Source organism: Nomascus leucogenys, chromosome 13 (assembly GCF_006542625.1).
Source record: "Nomascus leucogenys isolate Asia chromosome 13, Asia_NLE_v1, whole genome shotgun sequence".
In the NCBI taxonomy this organism is placed as follows: domain Eukaryota; kingdom Metazoa; phylum Chordata; class Mammalia; order Primates; family Hylobatidae; genus Nomascus; species Nomascus leucogenys.
The window spans coordinates 47,459,769-47,482,063 of NC_044393.1; the positions used below are offsets into that span (position 1 = coordinate 47,459,769).

General features: G+C 48.4%; 2 protein-coding genes across 8 annotated transcripts in view; one reads left to right on the forward strand and one right to left on the reverse strand.

Moving 5' to 3' along the window:
- The window catches only part of BANF2 (barrier to autointegration factor 2), a 36,239-nt gene extending 35,433 nt beyond the window's left edge, over positions 1–806 (reverse strand). Inside the window, exon 1 of one of the 2 annotated variants that reach the window (XM_003268211.1) lies at positions 699–806. The gene's annotated coding sequence lies outside the window, so the exon portion shown is untranslated. The remainder of the gene's footprint in view (positions 1–698) is intronic. The other variant, XM_003268210.1, reaches the window with a different exon arrangement.
- Positions 807–7,548: 6,742 nt separating this feature from the next.
- The window catches only part of RRBP1 (ribosome binding protein 1), a 79,891-nt gene continuing 65,144 nt past the window's right edge, over positions 7,549–22,295 (forward strand). For 3 of the 6 annotated variants that reach the window (XM_030825790.1, XM_030825789.1, XM_030825791.1), the window contains exon 1: positions 18,647–18,723. The gene's annotated coding sequence lies outside the window, so the exon portion shown is untranslated. Of the gene's footprint in view, positions 7,574–18,468; positions 18,724–20,669; positions 20,747–22,295 lie in introns of those variants that run through there. The other 3 variants (XM_030825787.1, XM_030825788.1, XM_030825792.1) reach the window with 3 other exon arrangements.

The following is a 22,295-nucleotide window of genomic DNA, read 5'->3' on the forward strand; positions in this document are numbered from 1 at the left end:
TATGGAAAGAGCCAGCATCCTCTTTGAGAGATGGCTTTGGCCTCTGTCCCCGTCCCCCCTACCTTAGATTTTGCCTACTTTCCTGGTGTTCTAATCCATCTTCTCATTTTCCGTCACCATCCTAAAGCTCTCTTACTGTCCCAAAAGGAAAGGAAGCGATTTGATATACCAGCAGGTCACCAGGAGGTGGATTTAAAAACAGCCAAAGCAGGAAGGCCTCTTACAGAAAGGAAGGACCATCGTACACATTTTGGACGGGAGGTGGCTGTGTCAGCTACCTCTGCTCATCCTGCTATGTGGTGTGTCATTTGGCCAATGGCTGTCCCTGACCTCAATTAGGGCTGGAAGTGATGATGCTCTAGTGAATTTGCCATCTAAAAGCCTGGCCTCTCTGCTCTGTCTATTAAGAACACAGGTGACCTTTGCCCAGGGAGCTGGTGCAGATGGCAAGCCGAGTCTTAGGGGAGACTAGAGTGCCACCTCCCACAGATGGTGACACAGCAGGAAGAGGCTGGGAAGGGGTGTGTGCATCAGGTGAGTCAGCTTTCCTAGGAAGAGTTTGGGGCTTACCTGGTGAACTCCCGTCCACCGGTTTGGCCCATTTAAACCTGTGTGAGAATGAGACCCTAAAGTGCTAAGACAGCCAGCTGTTGGCTGTATCTCCTTCCATGCTGCTTGGGGAAGTTCTGAATACTCACCAGGTGCTCCTGATAAGCCAGTGGCAGCTGGCAGTTTGTCTCAGTCACCTTGGATCTGGAACTGCAGGCCAGAGGTTCAGCTTCTGTCTTAGGCCCATGGGGCAAATCAGTCTCAAGATCCTGAATGGACTATATTGTGATGTCACACCACAGGTCGGGGGTGAGCACAGAAAGGGCTGCAGTGGCTGCTGGCATCAGGGCACAGGGCAGGGCAGGAGCAAGAGCCTCAGGCCTCTCCAGAAGAAATCGGCATGTCTAGGTGCTGTTCTCACCTGGGGTTGCTGGGAAGGAGTGAGGGATGTCTGCTGTACAGAAAACATCAGCCTGGAAGACTGCTTATGAATCCACCTGATGCCACTTGCTGCCACGGTTCTTATTCTCATCTGGCCTGGGTCAATTCAGTTAAACCAGGTCCATCCTTCATACAGTTTTCCTGCACAAAGTGACTTCCGTGGGTATCCCCAGCTCCTTGCACATCTTCTGTGGTGGACTTAAAATTCCAGAGCAGCTTTTTCTTCTACTGGTATACCCGTGACTTTCCCCCTACTGCCTACCTGGTAGGGACTCAAGGAAAGAGAAGTAACTTAAATATTAGCTCAGGAAAACAAGCAGAAATATAAATCCTCCCACCTTCAAGTTAAATTCAACACAGGTGTCTTTTAGGTTATCTTCTATAGCATATATGCCTGGGCTACTTTCCGTTGTTGGTAATTGGTAACTTGGTACAATGTATATTTACTAAGCCTAGAAAGAAAAGAAAAACTCAAAAAAGGGGGCAAAGTATAAAATGTTTCTGGAGGTTCCATTCCCTTTTGCCGCTGGTGCTTGGGATTGGGGGTGGAGGAGTTCTAACCAAGAGCAAACGGCTTTGCTTTGGAAACTGTTGGGTGGCCCTAAATTTTAGAGTCCAAAACAGTGGGTCTTAAACTTTAGGTTGCATTAGAATGACCTGGAAGACTTGTTAAAATACAGATTCCTGGGCCCCACTCCCAGAGTTTCTGACTCAGTAGTTCTGGGGGAGAACCCAATAATTCACATTTCTTACACGTTCCCACATGACATTGAGGCTGCTTGCTCTGAGACTACACACTTTAAGAACATGTAAGGGTGCTGGCATCTTAGGTTTGATCCTGAAATAGTATTGCCAGCTGCTGGCAGTATTCAGGGGTTGCTGGAGAATAATCAGGAGCTGTAGCTTTGGGGCCAAAGCTGGCTGAGCTCTCTGGGTTCAACCAGCACGCTTTATTGAGGATCTATTCATTGCCAGAACTGAGCCATGTTTTGGGGAAGCACAACTGACATTGTCAGTGCCCTGCCCATAGCCTCTTGGCCTTACAACTTCATTGGACAAAGGTAGTCTGACTCTCAGCTGCCAGCACCTGCATATCTTTGCTTGGGGGCTTTTGCCAGCTGCTGGAGTCCACCCTGCCTACAAGCGGGCAGCTGCAAGTTCCAGAATGTCCTCATTCAATGACTATTATCAGTTGGTAGATAAATACCCCAGCTCCCTCCCTGCTCAGGTGGAATAACTTGGAGTCATGTTCTGTACCATATCCCAGAGGACCCACAGGACCCACCCGTAGGTACCTATGCTAGGCCATTCTCTTGCTATAAAGAAATATCTGAGCCTGGGTAATTTCCAAAGAAAAGAGGTTTAATTGGCTCACAGTTCTGCAGGCTGTTCAAGAAGCATGGTGCCAGCACCTGCTTTGCTTCCAGTGAGGCCTTAAGGAGCTGACAATTATGTCTGAAGGCAAACAGGGAGCCAGTGTATTACATGGCAAGAGTGGGAACAAGGCAAGGGAGGTACCACACACTTTTTTTATTATTTTTTTTTATTTTTGAGACAGAGTCTCACTCTTGTTGCCCAGGTTGGAATTCGATGGCGTGATCTCGGCTCACTGCAACCTCCGCCTCCCGGGTTCAAGCAATTCTCCTGCCTCAACCTCCAAAGTAACTGAGATTACAGGCACCCACCACCACTCCCAGCTAATTTTTTTGTATTTTTAGTAGAGATGGGGTTTCACTTTTTTGGCCAGGTTGGTCTCAAACTCCTGACCTCAGATGATCCGCCCATCCCAGCCTCCCAAAGTGCTGGGATTACAGGCATGAGCCACCATACCCGGCCGGGTACCACACACTTTTAAACAACCAGTTCTCACAATAACTCACTATCATGAGTACAGCACCAAGATATTCACAAGGGATCTGCCCCCAGGACCCAAACACTGCCCACCAGGCCCCACTTCCAACATTGCAATCACTTTTCTACGTGAGATTTGGAGGGGATGAATATTCAAACCATATCAATGCCCACAGTGGCAACTGGCTTGCTAATGTACCCCACATTGCTGCCCCCATCCCCTGCCTCACTTCCCCACTCCCCTACCTATGTTTCCTGGGATCAAATTGCAAATAAACTACTTCCACTCAAATCCTTGTTTCAGGGTCTGCTTCAGGGGGATCCCAAACTAAGACTTTATAAATAAGAAATGGTGTCTGTTCTTTATAAGTTCACACTTAGATGGAGAAACTACATAAATTGGCTTGGTACAATTCAGAATGTCTGGGAACTGGTGAATGTCAGGTCTCAGGGCAGATGGAGGTGTTCTGCTGGTTGGCCTTTGGAGTATCATTAGGAATGTCTTGAGGAAACACATGAGCTGATATGCTCAGGGGGAGGCCTGGCAACCTGGCCCAAAGGTCTTTTCTTCTGCACAGGGAGGCCTGAATGTGCTACCCCCAGGGGACTGATTTGCTATACAAATTCCACCTGCTTTCCACCTCCCTGGACAATTCCTCCTGGAATAAGAATATGGAGGTGGAGTTAGCACCATATAGAATATGGCTCTTGTTCATGCTTTTGGGGGAGTTTCAGGTGCTTAGAGAAGGCTCGCTCAGGATATCTGCTGGCCTGTTAGGATTAATATGCTCTCCTAGGTGCTCTGCTCAATACCATGCTATGCCCAGCCTCACACCTGCACTATTGTAGGATTAATCCAACTCTGCCATTGCTTTTGCAGGGGGCCTTAGTTTCCACCCTAACTCCTTCCATATTCTCCTCCCCATCATCGTCATCATCACCATCATCATCATCACCATCAGATCTCTTAGAGATCCTGCTAACACACTACAATCCAAATGAAAACACCATATGGCAAGAAAGTACTCTTCAAGTCCAGTTCTCATTCTTCAAATCAGACATGGCATGTACTAAAATTCTGGAATTGCCACTGAAAAGATCCAGTCGCGGCTTGGCTGGTCATTCACACAAATCATTCTTGGGCAACATGGCAACCAGAGTTATTTTCCTCCACATTTCAACTTGGCTAGAGGAAGAATGAAGCCTACTGTACCAGAGCATTGCATCAATAACAATATCGATATTTTCAGCATTACCCAGGACTCAAAAAATATCCTCAAACAGTCTTTAGCTCTGCCTCCAGACAAAGAATTACAACTATAAAAACACCTGTGAAAAAATGTTCAACATTATTAGCGATAACGGAAATGAAAATTAAAACCTCTACATGCCCACCAGAATGGCTAATATTAAAAACAGCAACAATACTAACTGTTGAGAAAGATGTGGGGCAACTGGAACTCTCACATAATGTAATATAATATAACCACTTTGGAAAATTGTCTGGTAGTTTCCTGTAAAATTAAACATAAAGACCTACCCTATGAGCTAGGATTCTACTCCTGGGTATTTACCCAAGACAAATGAAAACACATCTACAAGCTGGGTGTGGTGGCTCATGCCTGTAATCTCTGTACTTTGGGAGGCCAAAGTAGGAGGATCATTTGAGGCCAGGAGCTCAAGACCAGCCTGGGCAATATAGAAAGACCCTATCTCTACAATAAAGAAGAAAAAAGAAAACATGTCCACAAAAAGATTTGTGCAGGAATGGTCATAACCACTTTACTCATCATAGCCCCAAACCAAAAACACCCAAATGTCCATTAACAGGTGAATGTCTATTAACAGGCGAATGTATATTCTTATAATGAAATATTAATCAGCAACAAAAGGACAAGCTATTGATGCATATATGATAACATGATAAACCTTGAAAATATTATGCTGAGCAACAGAGGCCAGACATAAAAGAGTACACACATGGTTCCCCTTACATGAAGTCCTGGAATAGACAAAACTGATCTGAGGCTACAGAGATAAGGTCAATGATTGCCTGGAGTGGGGGATGGGGGAACAGGCTAAACGGCACAGGTGACTCCGTGGGATGAAGGGAATATTCCAGATCTCCATCATGGCAATGATTACTCGAGTGTACACATTTGTCAAAATTCATCAACTTGTACAATTAATGTGTGAATTTTAGAGCATGTAAATTACACCTAAATAAAGGTGACTATATACACATATATGTATGTGTGGTGTGTGTATATGTAATGTGTAATACACACACACACACACACACACACACCCTAGGTTTTCCTAGGGGAAAAAACCAGAAAGAATACACTAAAATGTGCAAGTTGTTATGTTTCACAGATGAGATTATAGGTAATTTTTGTATCTTCTTAAATTCACCAGAATTTTACCTATGCAATTCTACTTTTTTTTTTTTTTTTTTTTTTTTTGAGACAGGGTCTTGCTCTGTACTCCAGGCTGGAGTGCAGGGTTGTGAACATGGCTTATTGCAGCCTTGACCTCCCAGGCTCAAGCAATCCTCCTGCCTCAGCCTCCCGAGTAATTACAGGCATGCACCACCATGCCCAGCTAATTTTTTTTTAAATTATTGTTTGTAGAGGTGGGGTCTTCCCTTTGTTGACCAGGCTGGTCTCAAACCCCTGGGCTCAAGCAATCCTCTGGTCTCAGCCTCCCAAAGTGCTGGCATTACACCACCACACCCAGCCTTACTTTTTAAATAACAGAATGAAAAATGTTCATTTTTTTTAAATTTCAAGCTGCTAAAGGCAAGTGCTTATGGTGGTCTATAACAACTCTGGAGTTGTGCAAACAGAGTCCTTGGTCAAAGTCCCTGTCCCACTACTTCCTCGTTTTATGACCTAAAGGAAGTTACTTCCTGAGCCTCAGTTTTCTTATCTATATAATCGGTTTGTTGGGATGATTGAATTAGGATAGTGTATGTTCAAAGCCCTCTGCAGGCAGGGTGCGGTGGCTCATACCATAAGCCCAGCACTTTGGGAGGCTGAGGCAGGAAGATTGCTTGAGTCCAGGAGTTCAAGACCAACCTGGACAACCAAGTGAGACCCTGTCTCTACAGAAAAATTTTAAAAAATTATCCAGGCCTGGTGGCACGAACCTCTATTTCTAGCTACTTGGGAGTCTAAGGGAGGAGAATCACTTGAGCCTGGGAAGTCAAGGCTACAGTGAGCTGTGATGGCATGACTGCACTCCAGCCTGGGCAACAAAGCAAGACCCTGTCTCAAAAAAAAAAAAAAAAAAAAAAAGAGAGAGAAAAGAAAAATAGCCCTCTGCAAACTATAAAACACTACAATGTTAGATGTAATGTTTCACACAATATATTAATAAATCCAGGCCTTACCTTTGTTTCTGACCTCTTAACTCCTTGCTCATGAGCACTACTTCCTCACCAGCTTCCACTCAGTTCCTAAGATTGTCGAACACCCTCCTGCCTCAGGGCCTTTGCACATGCTGATCCCTGCACCTAGAAGACCTCTGCTCCTGCATCTTCGACAGCTGGTTCCCTCAGGTGATTCAGATTTCAGCTCCAGTGTCTCTTGGGGCTTTACCTAACCATCCCAAAATAGCCTCCTCCCACTCTGTCCCATCACTCTGTTTTGTGAGTGCTTGAAATTGTCTTGGTTTTGTGCTGACTGTCCATCTCCCATCCCATACCTCCTTGTGGAGAGGGTTTGCATTGGCTTTGTTCACTGCTGTATGTCCAGCCCCTGGAGCACAGTAGGTGCTCAAAAATCATTTACTGAATGAACGAACAAGTACTTATTGACAATTAGGCCACACGTTGTATGTATTCAGTTCAATCTGCCAATTCATTGCAACAAGGAGAGACTGTGAGGCAAACGCTGCTTGTTCCCACCCCAGTGGCTGAAGGAATCCATCCAAGACGTGCCCGTCGGCCACAGATCTGAACGCTTGCCACTGCCCGTCAGGCTGCAAGTCAGCCACCGTGGTGTGAAGATGGGTGAATAAGGAGGGCATTGTGCTGCCTGCAGAGACACGTTCCGAAAAGAATTCAGAATTCGGGAAAGCACCTCCTCCAACTGCACACACCTCTCCTAGCCAGGTGATTTGTCCTTGCCTCCTTCCCCCCCACCCCCTGCCGCCCCCCGTCTCTTCCCCACTGTGAGCAAGGAAGTCAGACCAATCTGCCTTACCTTTGTTCTCGCAGCGTTCAGTGCAGGGTTGCTTTAAAGTTCTGGTGCTGCATAAACCCTGCCAATGTCACAGTGGAATTTTCTAGCCCATGCCAAAGACGGAGCTCATTAATTTTCGTGCCTGAAAGAAAGAAAACACTTCTTTAGAAATTGGCGTGTTTAGCGCTCTGCTGAAGGAGGGTGAAGCCTCCCTGCGAGGAAGATTAATCTAGGTTTGTAGGTAGGTCATTCAGGGAAACACCAGCACACTGCAAAAGACCTTGTCCATGCCAATGACTGCCCGCTGCCTGTGGGTGACTTGAGCAAAGGCAGGAAAGCACCCACTCCTCTCAAAAGTGCCCATCCAGTACATTTCCAGAAAGTTCTTCTGCTCTGTCTCTTCCCCCTCTTCTGAAATGTCCGTGGTTCCTGGAGAGATCACACCTGAGTGCCAGCTTTTCAAAGTGGAAATCAGGCTGGGCCAACTCCCCAGGGCCTGGACCTGATGCTACCACAAAGATAAGCCAGAATCTCTTCATGCAGTGGTAAGTAATTTAAAACTTTTTTTATATTAAAACAAGGAATGTGTCTTAGAAAATAGTGTAGAAGGGAAAAAAATTAAACTATGACATCAGGGGGTTGGGACTTCTGGTGATTTTTACATTATTCTTGATATCTTGCCCTGTATTATCTGTATTATGCATTCAAATGTATTACTCTTATGTCATAAAAAAACACTGATACTATTTCCATTTTTAGAAAACCAGCTTATGTGGAAATAGCTTGAAGAAGAGTAAAAAATCACATAGGGCCGGACACAGTGGCTCACACCTGTAATCCCGGCACTTTGGGGGGCTGAGGCGGGTGATCACTTGATGTCAGGAGTTTGAGGCCAGCCCAGCCAACATGGTGAAACCCCGCCTCTACTAATAATACAAAAGTTAGCAGGGCGTGGTGGCGCATCCCTGTAATCCCAGCTACTCGGGAGGCTGAGGCACAAGAATTGCTTGAATCCAGGAAGCAGAGGTTGCAGTGAGCTGAGATCGCACCACTGCACTCCACGCTGGGCGACAGTGAAACTGTGTCTCAGAAAAAGGGAAAAAAATCATATGGGTGTTTAATGGTAACTTCAACGTCTTCTTGGACAGACGGCTTAAAGGCCACGCCCCTCCTTGGTGTCCACATTCACTCTTGTGTGACATTAGAGGTATTATGGCAAAAATGCTTGAAAGGCATTGCATGGTAAGTCAGTAAAACTTTAGTGCAAATTAGTCTATCTGAGGTAATCTCTCTCTCTCTCTCTCTCACACACACACACACACACATACACACACACACACACACACACAGAAACACACACACAGAGCACCTAAAATTTCATGAGAATCTGCGGATTCACCAGGAAATGGCACTGAAAGGAAGAATGAAAAGTTGCCTAAATTCAACCACCTAAGTAAGTTTTGCCCTGGCCTGGAGTTTTCTGACCACAGTGACGAGTAGCATTCTGAAGAAGAGTACCAATGGGGCTGCAGGCTATGCTCTCATCTCTCCAAATCTAGTTTTTCTGCAGTGCACATTCAGATCAGAGGCTGGGACGATTGTGCTGAGCTGGGACAGTTGGCCTGATCTATTAGCTGGCAGAAGGGCCTGCAGGGCTAAAGACAGGGAGCTGAATTCAATTGCCCTGGTAGACCCTTTCCGAATTCTACTATATTTTCTTTTTTTGCCCCTGGTTTAAGGGCCTTCTTTAAAACTCTCACTAATCATTTAAAAATAAAGAAAAAAATGCTGATTAACAGAATTTGAGAAGTGTCACATGATGATTAAGTGGCTGGGGAAGAAAGGTTTAAGAAGCTGCAGATTTTAAGTCTGGAGGGAAGAACCTGGAGAAGGGAATCAAATAATGATTTTTAAGTACCAGGCACTTACTAATCAAGTGACAGGCACTTTGTGAACACTTAGCAGAGACCCAGCATTGAGCAGAGTGCCAAAGCTCTGCCCTAAAGCCATGAAGAATAAGACTTTAAGAAATAAGTGCACAGTGATGTAGAAGTGATTTAAGGTAGACATAAGAAAGGACTTCCTGAAGCTAAAACTAACTCATTGCAGAACTGAAATCACAGGGAGTTCAGAAGGAAAAAACAAGGATGACTCAGGCCTTTTATAAGCTTTTTTGCTGAAGAGTCAGGATTGCTATGTACAGAATCTAGCAGTGAACTCAGGTGCCCAGTTGTGTTGTGGTGGTCTCCAAAGGGAGTTGGTGGGGCAGAGGAAAAGAGTGGTAGCTATGTATTCAGGAGTCCTGTGGAGGAATCAGCTCCATAGGCTCTTCAAGGGCAGAGAATAACCAAGTTCAATCCAACTTTGCACCCCTATCAACAGGAGGGTCTCCATTCTGTTTTAAAACCTGGCAAACTTAGCACCAACTACAGGATGAATGACCAAAGACAGCTCTTGAAAGATGAGAGGGCAAGAATGGCATGCAAGGCTACAGGGAGTGTGCTTTGGGCAGGGGCACATGGGGTACAAACGGGAAGAGGAGGAGCTTGGTGAATGTCAGGGGCACTGGTATATGGAGGTCCACAAAAGTCAGGCAGAGAAACAGAGACTTGACATGGTGGGTACAATTTTAGGCTCCTGAAGGGGAGACAAGAATAGATAGAAGTAGTGGTTTTGGAATGTTAAGTTTCCTAAATGTGAGCAGGATGGATTGGAAAGAGAAAGCAGGGGGGAAAAAGACAGCTGGGTCCTTCACAGTTTCCATATACCACTTCACCCTGTGAATTTACTTTGGAGCGCTTACCACAAATTAAGCATCCATCTATTGAAATACTGATTGCCTCCCCCCATCCCCCATCACCACTAGACTATCAACCCACTGAGGGTAGGGGTCCTATTTGTCTTGTTCTCTGCTGAATTCTTAGCAGCTCATATAGACTGTAGTGTGCAGCAGTGCTCTATAAATATTTATTGAATGAATGAGTTTACTAAACCAGGAATGGTAGATGAAGTTCTAGACTACACGTCAAAGTCCTGAGCTCTTCATCTCTGGTAATCTTAGAGAAGAGCCAAGTTGTCCAACTAGCTGGACTAGTTAAGAATGCCTTCTGCTCAGGGATGGATAGATGAAGCCCTATTGTGCCTTCCAACTCAGTGGACCTTGGATTTTATCCCAAGATGTCCAATGTGAGGCACCTAGTCAAGCCAGGCACACCTCAGGGCCATGAAATGTTTCTTCCAACTGGTACTTCCCATCTGAGATAGGGAGTTGTGAATCCAGAATTCTTAAGGCACCATAGCTGGACAGCACAGCTAGACAGTGTCATTGGTTCAATGAAAACATTTTTGACAGCTTACTAAGTGCTTGCTACTATTCAATGAGTGCACTGAAGGGAAGATGCATGGCGTCCTAGAAGGACAATAGAAAGGAGAAAGGTTTCGTTAACTCACGTAGGGTCTGTTATACCTGCTCATTTCTCCATTGGCATTTCTGTGGGAGAGGCAGAGAGATGTATCCTACAAAGGTGCCATTTCTGGAGTCTTCAGGGCTTATTTAACTTTGTTATCTATCAATGTGAAGGCTTCAGCAAGCAACTGTACTTCTCTAAACCTCAACTCCTCACCTGTGAAGTGAGGGTAATAATAATAATGGTTATAGTAACAATTATTACAAAGCACTTTACAAACAGAAAAGTGTCAGATAAATATCATTCATCTATTATTTTGGTTTTTCTTGTTTTCTCTGGGGACTCACCACCAGCCACTAAGTCAATCATTGTCATTTTTTGCAAAAACTCCTATCTGTAAGCTCACTTCTAACATCACTCACAGAACAAACCAAATATTCTTCTCCCAAGTTCTCCTTTACTACCACTTTCAGCCACAAAAATTGGCAACTTGGGTTCACACTTACATCTATTTCCTTTGAGTATACTTTATTTTTGTTTTAACAATTGCTATAGTCTATAGAGATTTTTGTTGTGTAACTACATTGCTCCGGTTTTGAGTAAAACTATTGCAGAATTTTAATTGTCTGGGATATCACATAGGTCCTCTGATCTAAATTTTGCAAAAGTGCATGATACATGTGCTGACTATGGAATGGAAGGCTCTCCATTCTGGTTTTTGCTTTTTGGGTTTTTTTAGACGGAGTCTCACTCTGTTGCCTAGGCTGGAGTACAATGGTGCGATCTCAGATCACTGCAACCTCTGCCTCCCGAGTTCAAGTTATTCTCCTGCCTCAGCCTCCTGAGTAGCTGAGATTACAGGCTCCCGCCACAATGCCTAGCTAATTTTCTGTATTTTTAGTAGAGAGGGGGTTTCACCATATTGGCCAGGCCAGTCTGGAGCTCCTAACCTCAGGTGATCCGCCCACCTTGACCCCCCAAAGTGCTGGGATTACAGGGGTGAGTCACCATGCCCAGCCTCCATTCTGTTTTAAAACTCTAAGTCAGTGTTTAAAGAAGCTCAAACGGTCCTACACTCATTCATTTATTTGTTCATTCATTAAATAAATATTTATGAGTTTTGGAGCAGACACTGTTGGCACCTTGCCCACATCCCCTCTGCCATTCTTGTGCATATCAACAGCCTGTGATTGCAAACACCAGCAACCTTCTTCCTAAGTGCTTTCTCTGAGGTGTGGGCTGGAAATACCAGAGAGCTAATGCCTCCAGGAGCAGCCTTCAACCAGTGATGAATAGGAATTGGTGAATAAGTACTCTGCTTCCTTCCTTCTCAGTTTGGAAGCAAGAGAGTTCCTCAATGGGATTACACGTCAGCTGTTCACAGTGGTAACTTGCTGTTGATGCACTGTTCACTGACTTTCTTACATTCCCTGTCTTTCTTCCCCACTTCTCTACTGGTGATTCCTGGGATCACCTTCCAACTGCTTTCACTCCAACCCTTTTTCTCAGGGTCCGCTTCTGGGGAGACCTAAACTAGGTAGGGCGAATTCTTACCAGGACAAAGGCATTGGACTAGGTGTTCATAATTAAACACTGGGTAGAGCCACTGACCCTAATGAATCCACAGTTCAGACAGGGAGATGATATGTGTGCAGAAATGCCAACATGAACATGCACATCTCATTTTTCTAACATTTAAAAATCCTGCTGGGTCTCTCTCTCTCTTTCTCATGCACTCAGGCGTGCATGTGTGCATGCACACACACACACACACACAGATACACACACACACACACATTCCACTCTGATCCACATGACTATTGTATTTAGTGGTATGGTAGAGCCAGCCTGCTTATGACAGCTGATTGTTACATTTTTAGGAATTTTTCCAGCAGTTGGTTAAACATGGTCATTATTAAAAATTAAATTATATAAACTTAAAATGAAATAGATCATATTAAAAACAAAGGTAATAAATACTCAAAACCATCACTTCCTAATTACTACATTTTACTATTATCTATACTCTTGGAATGATTTGTGTCTCTCATATTTTTATGGTAGAAATAGTAGACAGTGGTGTACTACTGCAAATTTCTTCCCATCTTTGCCTTCAATGACTCCATAGCTTGAAATCAATTGGCTCTGATGGGAATATTTACACCACAGAAATTGGCAGATGCTGTAAATCAGGGAGTGCCCTCATCCCCATCTGCACCCAAGAGCCAGTTGTTAAATATTTACCAGCACATCATCAACCATGTCTTGCCTGGAATCTTGGAACAGTCTCCTAATTTGAGTCCTGAATCCTCCATTACACTGTCCAACCTATCCTGCATATTGCTGCTAAAGTGATCTTTGAAAATGCACATCAGATTGCATCATTCTTCTGCTTAAAGCTCCCACCCAACCTCAGCTTCCCATGGTATCCTTAGGCCTCCACGGTCTGGGACCTTCCTGCCTGCAGACCCCCTTCCTTTCTCTCCCTTCCACTTGCCCATGAGCTCCAGCCACACAACCTTCTTTCTGTTCCCTGAACCAGCTGCTAAGATCCTTCCTGACCCAGGATTTTTCAACTTACCCTTCCTTTTCCCAAGACAAGATCAGCTTCTTTTCATCATTTAAGTCTCAGCTCAACCATCACCTCCTCAGAGAGGCTTTCTCTGTCCATCTTCTTCACATCCACTGCACTCCCCCTCTCCAAATCCCCGTCCCTCTCCATCACCTGAGCCCATTCTCATTTCCTTGTAGCCCATTGCACCACTTCAATTCATCTTACTTATTTATTGGTTGCTTTGTCTACTGTCTCTCTTTCCACTAGAATGTGAGCTCCGTGAGAGAAGACCCTTCCTTTGTTCGTGGCTCTTTCCCCAGCACCTAGAACAGTGACTGACATGGAGTGGGTCCTCAGCTGGATTCATCTGTCAGATGAATGGATGTACACTCCTTCTATCTTCTCCACTCCCATTCATTTCTTAGCCCTCCACGATCTGGTGGTATGCTTACCAAACACCCCTCCTCTAAAGCTGTTTCCCCAAGGTCCCTGGTGACTCCTGAGTTGCCATATGCCCCGGTCTTCATCTTGCTGGATTTTCAGGCTACATTTAACAGTGCTTACCATCCCCCATTCTTGAAACTCTCTTCCTTTGCTGAGGCCATCCTCACCTGATTTACCTTTCCCATCTCTCCTTCTTGGACTCAGTAGTTGACTGCATCACTGGTGCCATTGCTTTACCCTTCCCTGTATTTCCCCACCCCTTGAATCTGGGCTTACCCATCCAATACACCTTGTGTATTTATTTCTGCTTATTTTCTTTTCCTTCAACCATCACCATGAGAAGGGAATGCCCCTTACAGCTTGCTGATCACAGGAAGAGGGGGTGAGCCAGGTACAGCAGAGCTTGTAAGGTGCCCCAGCCAAGCCCAGGCTGGAGGTGAGCTCCCAGGCCACCCAGAGACCTATGAGTGAGCCGACCAAGATCAGCCAAGCCTCAGCTGACCCACAGATGTGTGAGCTCTAATAAGAAACCACACTTGTTTTAAGCCACTGAGTTTGGGAGTGGTTTGTTACATAGCAAAAGCTGATTGATACATACTCTTTTGTGGGTTTTTTCCTTTCTCTATTCAGGAGTCAAGCATTTTCTCCTGTTCCCATCCACATGCAACTCCCACCCTATCCACTGGTTATGGTCATTGCTGTCCTTGGGTCTGAACCACCAAGGGTATGCTTAGGTTTCCTAATTGCATCACTGACCCTGACATCAACCCCTGAGCCTCAGACCTACGGAAACACTGTCTCCACCTGGACTTTCTTCAGGCTCCTGAAATCCAACATGTCAAAATACAATACAACATTTCCCCCAGCTTCTGTCCCTGACCTGCTCATTCTTTTGTGTGCCTTGCCCCAGCAGTGACACCACCATGCTCCCTATCACTCAGGCCAGAAACAGGGGCTCATGGGTAACCCCTCTCTCCTTCACACCTGCTGATCTCCAAGCCTCACTTGCTACTACTTCATGTCCTAATACCCCTCCTGAAGGACCTTGCACCTCCTACCCCTGCCACTGCCCCATTCCAGCCCTTGTCACCTCTCACCTGAGCTATTGTGGGTCTTACAACCTTGTGGGCCCCAAACCTAGCATCCACCCAAAATATAGAATGTCAAAGGAGTCATCGCAGCTGTCATCAGTCACAAACCCTTCCTTGAGTTGCCACTCTCAAAGGATTAGGCTCAAACCTTGCCCCTTCTACAGGCACAGCACACCTTCCATGACCTGGCACTGAATGCAAAAGTTATGCCATGAGCCTTGGGGATCAACGTTCCTCCTCCGACGAGCCCTGTGACATGGGCAGGTTCCTTGCTCTCTCTGTGCCTCAGTTTCCTCATCTCTAAAATGGAAATAATAACTCTAACTCCCTTATAGGGTTGTACTGAGGGTTAAATAACTTTACATATTTGTAGCGTGTCTCAAATGGTACCTGGCACAAGAGACCTAAACATGTTCTGTATTATCACAGCGGCTTTTACTTTCACATGATATTTTATTGTACTTGTCATTTGTCATCCTTTCATAGTTGTTTGACAAGGCAAAATCTCTTTTTAAACTGTAAGATATAATATATTCCCATCTTCCTGTCTACTCTTTCAGATAATATTTGCAATTTATTGTCATGAGTTAATGGACCATATTAGGTAATTATTCTTGTATGTTTAATTTTTTTCTAATAATAATGCTTTATTTGTTTTTAATACACAACTAAAACCAAATACATCCTTTTTTTGAGTCAGGTTGATTGAAGCATAATTTGCTTCCAAACCAAATGTACCCTTTTTAAGAGTGTACAATCTGATGAGTTTTACCACAGCCATGTAACTATCACTATAATCAAGATATGAAACATCTGCACCACCCCAGGGAAGTTCCCTGTTTCCCTTATGATCACCTGTGTAGAATCAGCTCTTCCCAGCCTGTCCCTCACCCTTCAGGCTTTGCCAACAACTGAGTTGTTCAACAGATAAACTGAGATGATGTGATCTCAGATCATCCTCTCCCCCCGCCCCTTCTCCTTCTCCTTCTCTTTCTCCTTCTCCTTCTTTTCTTCTTCTTCCAACCTGGAACTCCTGGGCTCAAGCAATCCTGCTGCTAGCTGGAGCTGCAGGTGCACACCACCACACCTGGCTAACATCATGCCTTATTTGCCCATGCTGTTCCACGCCAGTGTGCCCTTTTTGGCCTGGCTACCTCCCACTTCTTCACACCTCTGCCGTCAGCCTCTGCTCCCCTCAGGGTGGGGTAACTCCCCCCACTTGGGGGTTCCCAGACTGCTGACTTTGCGTTGAAATGACCTGTTCCCATCTGAGAGCCCCAGCCTGGAGGCTGGACTGTGGGATGGGCTTTCTCGTGCTGCTGGCGTGCTGCATGATTTAGCAGAAGACTTGAGCCTAGGGGGATGCCTCTCACTCCCACCACAGGAAACCCTTGTCCATCTAGTCCTAGGGATGGATCTGGTTTTTCCCAGATATGCCTTGGGAGAGCTGAGGAGGCTGCACGGGGTTAAAGATGGGTGTCCACAGGCACAGCAGTGGTTGTCAAAGTCGTGCCACCCTGAGGGTGGGCAGATCAGCCCTGACAGAGCCCGGTGCAGTGGGACTGATTTCTTTGCTCACCGGGCATGAGGATGATGAGGCTGGAAGTCTTCACAGCACGTTGGGGCTGGCTGTGGGCAGATGAGGGGCAGGGAGAGAGGAAATGCAAAGGCTCAGACAGAGCTGCTCTTCCATCCCGAAACAAATGTTGTGTTGAGGCCAAATCAAATGTTAAGTTATGTAAGGGAACAAACAGGGAGCCCCTTTTCTGTAAACACTCCTCACTCCTAAGGACTTTGTAATGTTATTGCTCATGGGACAGTATTTGCAGAACACATATATACACAAGCCTCTCTTCTGTGCAGGTGCTGTGTCGGACGCTGGTTCACAGTGTGGCAGACACTGCCGTGGCCCCCGACATGCCTCCGGGCACTCTTCTGCCAAGGGCTTCTTGCTGCAAGGCTTTCTCCAGCCTGATGTGACGCGGGGGTTAAAGTCCCCCCAGAAGTGCCATTAACCACTGAGGACTAGGAGTGGGTGGATAACCAGGTCCTCACCCCTCAGCTGGGACGTCTCTGGGGCGTGTTCTACACAGTTTCACAGCATCCCCAGAGATGCCGAGCCCTGTGTGCCCACACCAGTCACAGGCTTGATATTGGTCCCCTTATTGGCTCTGGCTCATCCCACTTCTCCACCAATGTTTCTTATGATTATCCCCCAAATGAATGATTGAACAAACCCTACTGCCAGGATCTGCTTCTGGAAAAAGATAAACAGTGAACAGGATAAAGGAGGTCCCTGCCCCTGGACAGGCCCTTGAGGGCAGCTGGGTCTTCTCTGGACCTATGTGTCATTCTAGGCTGCTTGTCCAGCTTAGCACTGTATACCGGGCATTCCATAAACACTGGTGAATGAACGAATGAATGAATGAATGAATGAATTTCCTCCCTAAAACCCAGAGGAAGGAGTGATTGTCCTAAGGGAGTATACCCATGTTCAGAAAGGTTAGATGGCCCAGCCCTGGTCAAGTAGGACTCACTGGTAGCAATTGCCAGCCAGAAGCTGGGATTCTTGACTTTCATCTGAAGCAGGGTCTCACTGCTGGAAAATGACTGAGTGTTCCAGAGTTAATCCAGGTTAATTCCTGTTGATTAATCATTAATGGGCTAAGAAACCGCCAAGATTAAAAATAGGAATGAACGGTTTAATTTCAACCCAATCCCTCTTTATTCCCCATGAAGGCTTGTATTTTTCACATCTTTCTAACAACAGCTAGTACACTACCAGTGACAAATGGGGGCAGGGAAGATTGAAAATTGTCCGAGAAATAGATGTTAAGCACAGGATTCTGCAGCAACGGGAGCTAGGGAAGTGATGTGGTGCAGTCTAGGCAGCCTTTGGTCACTCAGAATCCAAAATTCCAAAGAAGCTGGCTTTGGCTCAAGTTCAAAGGGTTGGCTTTAAGAGACGCTGACATAATGGTTAAAAATCAAGCCTAAAATTATTTTAATTTAAAGACTTGATTGATTATGAAGACTGAGTGTCGGCTGATATTGGGGAGAAAGTCAGGGAATGAGGAAGTACCAGTTGCTCCGTTTTGTGGGACACGATGGGTTTTCTTAGGTCAGAACCTCTCACCTTCCCCATCCCATGGAATAAAACGCCACAGAGTGGATTGTAATTATTGCTCTGCCGGCTGCGATTTGGTTGAGTATCTTAAATAGACCGTGCCTCAGTTGTACCCTCCCTAACAACGAGGGCGATGACATCCGCTTCAATTCCTCGTGCACCTTCTGGCTCTTCCACCCCAATTCCTCCATTTACTCAAGGAAATTCTGGTGCTAATTGCAATCTCTTTGATGTTAAGAACTTGCTCTTCCTGGGCTGACCCCCAGCAGAGCTTGTCCTCATACCCGGCGGCCCGAGAGGGCGCTGCTTCGGGCGAAGTTAGTTGGGTTTAAATAAAGCAGCTTCCTTGGCTGTTCGCGGTTGCGCAACCCTGTTCAGCCACCGCCATGTCAGCCCAGCGGTATCCAGAGGCGCAGGCCCGGGGCCGCCGGGACCCGAACCTTGTGCTTCCCGCCTAGGCAGAGCCGGATCCTAGTCAGAGACTGCTGGGAGCTCCGCGGGCCCATTGTGGGCGGAGCTGGCCGGAGACCCCCTCCCCTCGGCGGGCGGGGCGTTCCTGCTCCGCCCCGCCCCGCGCACGGCCGAGCGCCGCGCCGCTCGGCCCCGCCCCTCCCCGGCCCTGCCCCCTTCACCTCCCCGCAGCTCCTCCCCTCTCCCATTGGCCGAGGTGGAGACCCTCCTCTCTGCCCAATGGCCGCCGCCGCGGCTCGGCCGCCCGCGTCCTGACTGGCCAGCGACCGGCAGAGTGGCGGGGTGCGGACCAATGGGAAGAGGCGGCTCGATGAATGGCTGGCCCGGGTGGGGAAGGCAGGAGGCGGCGATCCCGGCGGAGGGGGCCGTTCGCCAGCTCCCAGGCAGAAAGTGCCACGACTCCACACGCGCGCACGCAGCCAGCGAGCGGCCGGAGCGGACGGCAGACGGGGCGGGCGGCGTCAGGGTCGCGGCGTCTACAGCTGCTCGGGGGCGGTTTCTTGGCGGAGGCTTGGCCGGCTCCTCTCTCCCGGCTCCGCGGCGGCGGCGAAGGCGGCGGCTCCTGCCCTCTCTCTTTCCCTCTCGCGTCTCTGGCTGCCAGGTAAGAAACTTGGCCGGGCCCTGCAGCGGCCGCGCGCGGGCCAGGCCGTCGGGGGGCCGGGGCCGGCCGCGCTGCGAGTGACACGTCTCCTCTGCGGCCCCTCCCCCGGCCCGCCCGCCGCCCGCCGCCGCGGCGGTGCACCATCGGGGTCGGGGTCGGACTCGGGGCGGGGGTGCCGGGTGAGTGCAGTGTAGGGGCGTAGGCAGGGCGCGCCCCGTGGTGTGGACCCCGCGGCCCTCGCCGTCGGGGGACCTGCGGCGGCCGGCGGGCGCGACGTGGCGACCGCTCCCTGCCTTCCTCCCTCCCGGCAGGGCCGTCGGGCCGGCCAGCGCGCTCCGAAGTTGGGCGAAGAAAGTTGGCGGCGGGGCGGGGCGGCGCACAGCTGGCGGAGGAAGGGGTTAAGTTTCGGGAAGCCGCCGGATGACGTTGCCGGGCTGGAGTCCGGGCCGGAGGGGTGGGGGTGCGGGCGGAAGGCGGCGGAGGCCGGCCGAGGGGAGGAGGGCGGGATTGAATGGGGGCCCACGGGCCGAGCGCGCCGGTCCCGGGCCGCGGCCCGCTGGCTCTTCGCGGGGCTGGGACGGCCCCCGACGGGGCGGGCCGGGGCCGCAGGGCTCGCGGCGCAGGGACCGGGTCTGTCCACTGCACGGACGCCGGGCGGCCGCGGTGGCAACTTCCCGGAGTGCGGGAGGCGGCTCCCTGCTCCCCCTGGCGGCGGGGCCGGGGCCACCGTTTCCCCAGCTGGGCTGCGCGGAGCCTGGCTCGAGGGCTCCCGGCGGGGGGACGAGGGCGCCCGGGGCCCGGCCCGCCCCGCCCGCGGCCACGATGAATGGGCCGGCGGTGCCAGCCCCGGGCGGAAGCGGACACCTCCGGGCCGGCCAAGCGCGCTGGCACCCGGCCTGGTGCCCGCCCCGGCCCGCCCGGCTCTCCAGGCTCTCCCGCTGCGCTCTGATTAGGGGAGGCAGGCCGGGGTCTGCGCTTCCAGTGGGGCGCCCGCGATGCTTCAGGGACCCCTCCCCTAATAATAAGTCGCGAGTTTTAGCTCTAGAGTGTCCTGGCCGGCGAGGGTGACCCCGATCAAGTTGTTTCGTTCGGGGTCTCCATTTCCCTATCTGCAAATCGGGGCTCCTGTTAGCTTCGATTTGCGAGAAAAGCTGTGGAGACCCAGCACTTGTAGGAAGGAGCCACAAGTGTTGGCTGTTCAATTGGGATGCGTTTGTAGGGGCGTGCGGGACACGGGAGGACGGTGGGGCCTGGCTCCGGCACTGCGGCGGGCGCGGGGCTGCAGAAGTTGCACAGCCAGGGTTCTACACCCCGGGCCACGTACTTGCCGCCTACTCGCAGGTCCCATAGCCCCTCTGAACCCTAGTTTCTTATCTGCGGCCTGGAGACAGCACCACCCACTCACAGGGTCGGGAGCCACGCCGGGAAATGCTGGGACCTTGTACAAACAGAAGGCAATTTGGCAATTACTCTGGGAGGTCAGAGGTTAGGAGAGACTGGGAAGCACCAAGGAAATGAAACTCTGAGGGACCTGAGGAGCCTCCCACGTCACTGCTCAGCTGTTCACTCTGCGTGCTGGAACCTTCAGGGTAGGGGCCATCTGGATGGCATTTTCAGGAATTTGGAGACATGGGCCTGGTAGGGCCTTATATCTCACATTAGATACCTCTTCAGAACTGGGTGTCCCCAGAGACCCAGGACGTCTGTCTGGCACTCCCAGGAAGAACAACTGCGAATGTTAGCCCTCCCTGTGCAGCTGGGGGGCATTCTCCCACTGCCCCTGCCTCCTTCCTCACACTCCATGTTTGATTTAACTTCCTGTTAATCCGACACCTAGAGAAATCTGTGACCCTGCAGCATGTCACTTACTGTGTGATGTCTTGACTCGTTTATGAACTTGCCAAAGGTCACTCCCACTATGATCTGCCAACCACTTTCCCTTCCAGAAAGAAGCTTCCGGTTCTGAGGTCCTGGAGGTGCCATTTCCCTCTCTGTTGAAGCAAAGGCCGGGGCAGACCTCCTAGTAGGTGAAGTTTTCCTTTTGCATGGAGCACCGCAAAGCCGGCTTGCAGGGATCTTGGGCCAGTGGAGGCCTGGAGGAGGCTAAGGTTGGGGGAGGGGAAATCAAAAAGGGATCTTGGGGTTTAGAAGCAGAGGGTTTAGAGCTCTAGGCACTATAACAACTCTTACCTTTCATACTTAGGAATCTGCCTCTGAACATTTACAGAGAGATTAAGAAGTTACAGTGGTATCATGGTGTATGAATATTTTTTGGTGATGGGAGAGTTTTAAATAAATCTTAAATTAAGTCACATTTGAGCAATTATGCTCTTTAATGCAATGAGCCCTAACTCAACAGGCTGCAATAATTACATAGCAGCAAACTCAGTTTAAATGGTTGAATGCCAGTGATTGAATTGGAGTATTGGTTTATTATGTAGCAGGGACACCTTTTAAAAGTGTCGGGACTCCAGACTCTTCTTGTCTTTTTAGCCCTGGGAATTTTAACTAATAGATGAATGACACATAGAGGATCAACAGTTCTGTTGAGACAGCAAGTTTTTCTTTGCTAAAATCTTGTTTCAGGAGAAACAAAAATAATGGTCAAGTCAGAATGATGAAGGCAGGGACTGTGCTGTCCGTCTGTGCATGCTGGGCCTGCAGTGGTTAAGGCCTGGCCTATAACATGATAAATACTGGTTACACCAGGCGGACAGCCCCCACATACTTGTTAAAACTATTCCCAGCTGTCGCATTGGATAAATGAAGCTGAGCCCAACTTGGTTTTTAAGGTTCACTTTTTAGAATCAGATTCCACAACTGTGGTTTACATTTAGGCCTTAAAATAGCCCTGTTGTAGAGGGTGGGAATGGTTGTCACCCATTCAGTGGATGAGAACGTGGAGGTCCAGCTGGTCAGAAGGTTGTCAGGCCAGTTCCTGTTGACCAGTTGCTAGGCGATGCGGGCCAGGCCTTCCAAGTGTTCCCTCCTGGCCATATACCTCCACCTTCCTGGGGCAGTAATTACCCAAGGGAGGACACAGAACTTGAAGATCAAAATTAAGAGCTTCAGTGGCAGGAAGGTGGGGAGACATTTTGAAAATCTGGCAGTGCTGAAGGTATTTTTCATTTCATTTTTTTCACCAAGGGTCTCCTGTGTGATGGGCCTTCAAACACTGCAAGTGAGACCTAGTTCTTGCCTGAAAAAGCCGCTGTCTAGAACTGTGTTGTCCAATACAGTAGCCACAAGTAGCAATTTAAGTTTAAAACAATTCAAATTAAGTAAAATTAAAAATTCAATTTCCGAGTCAAATTAGCCACATTTCAGGTGCTCCGTAGTCGCAAGTTGGTCAGCGTGGCTGTAGATGGTTTCCACCATCACAGAAGGTTCTGGACAGTGCTGATCTAGAGGCAGCTGGTGTTCTCTAAACATTCATGTCCCTGTTCCTGTTGATCATGTGGTAATATGTTGAACCACATGAAATTGCCCTCTGTAGGTCAAAACCAGTTGACTAGTGGCAGTTGATACACTTCACCTGATAAGATCTCACCCTGAGAAAGCATTAGTCCCGC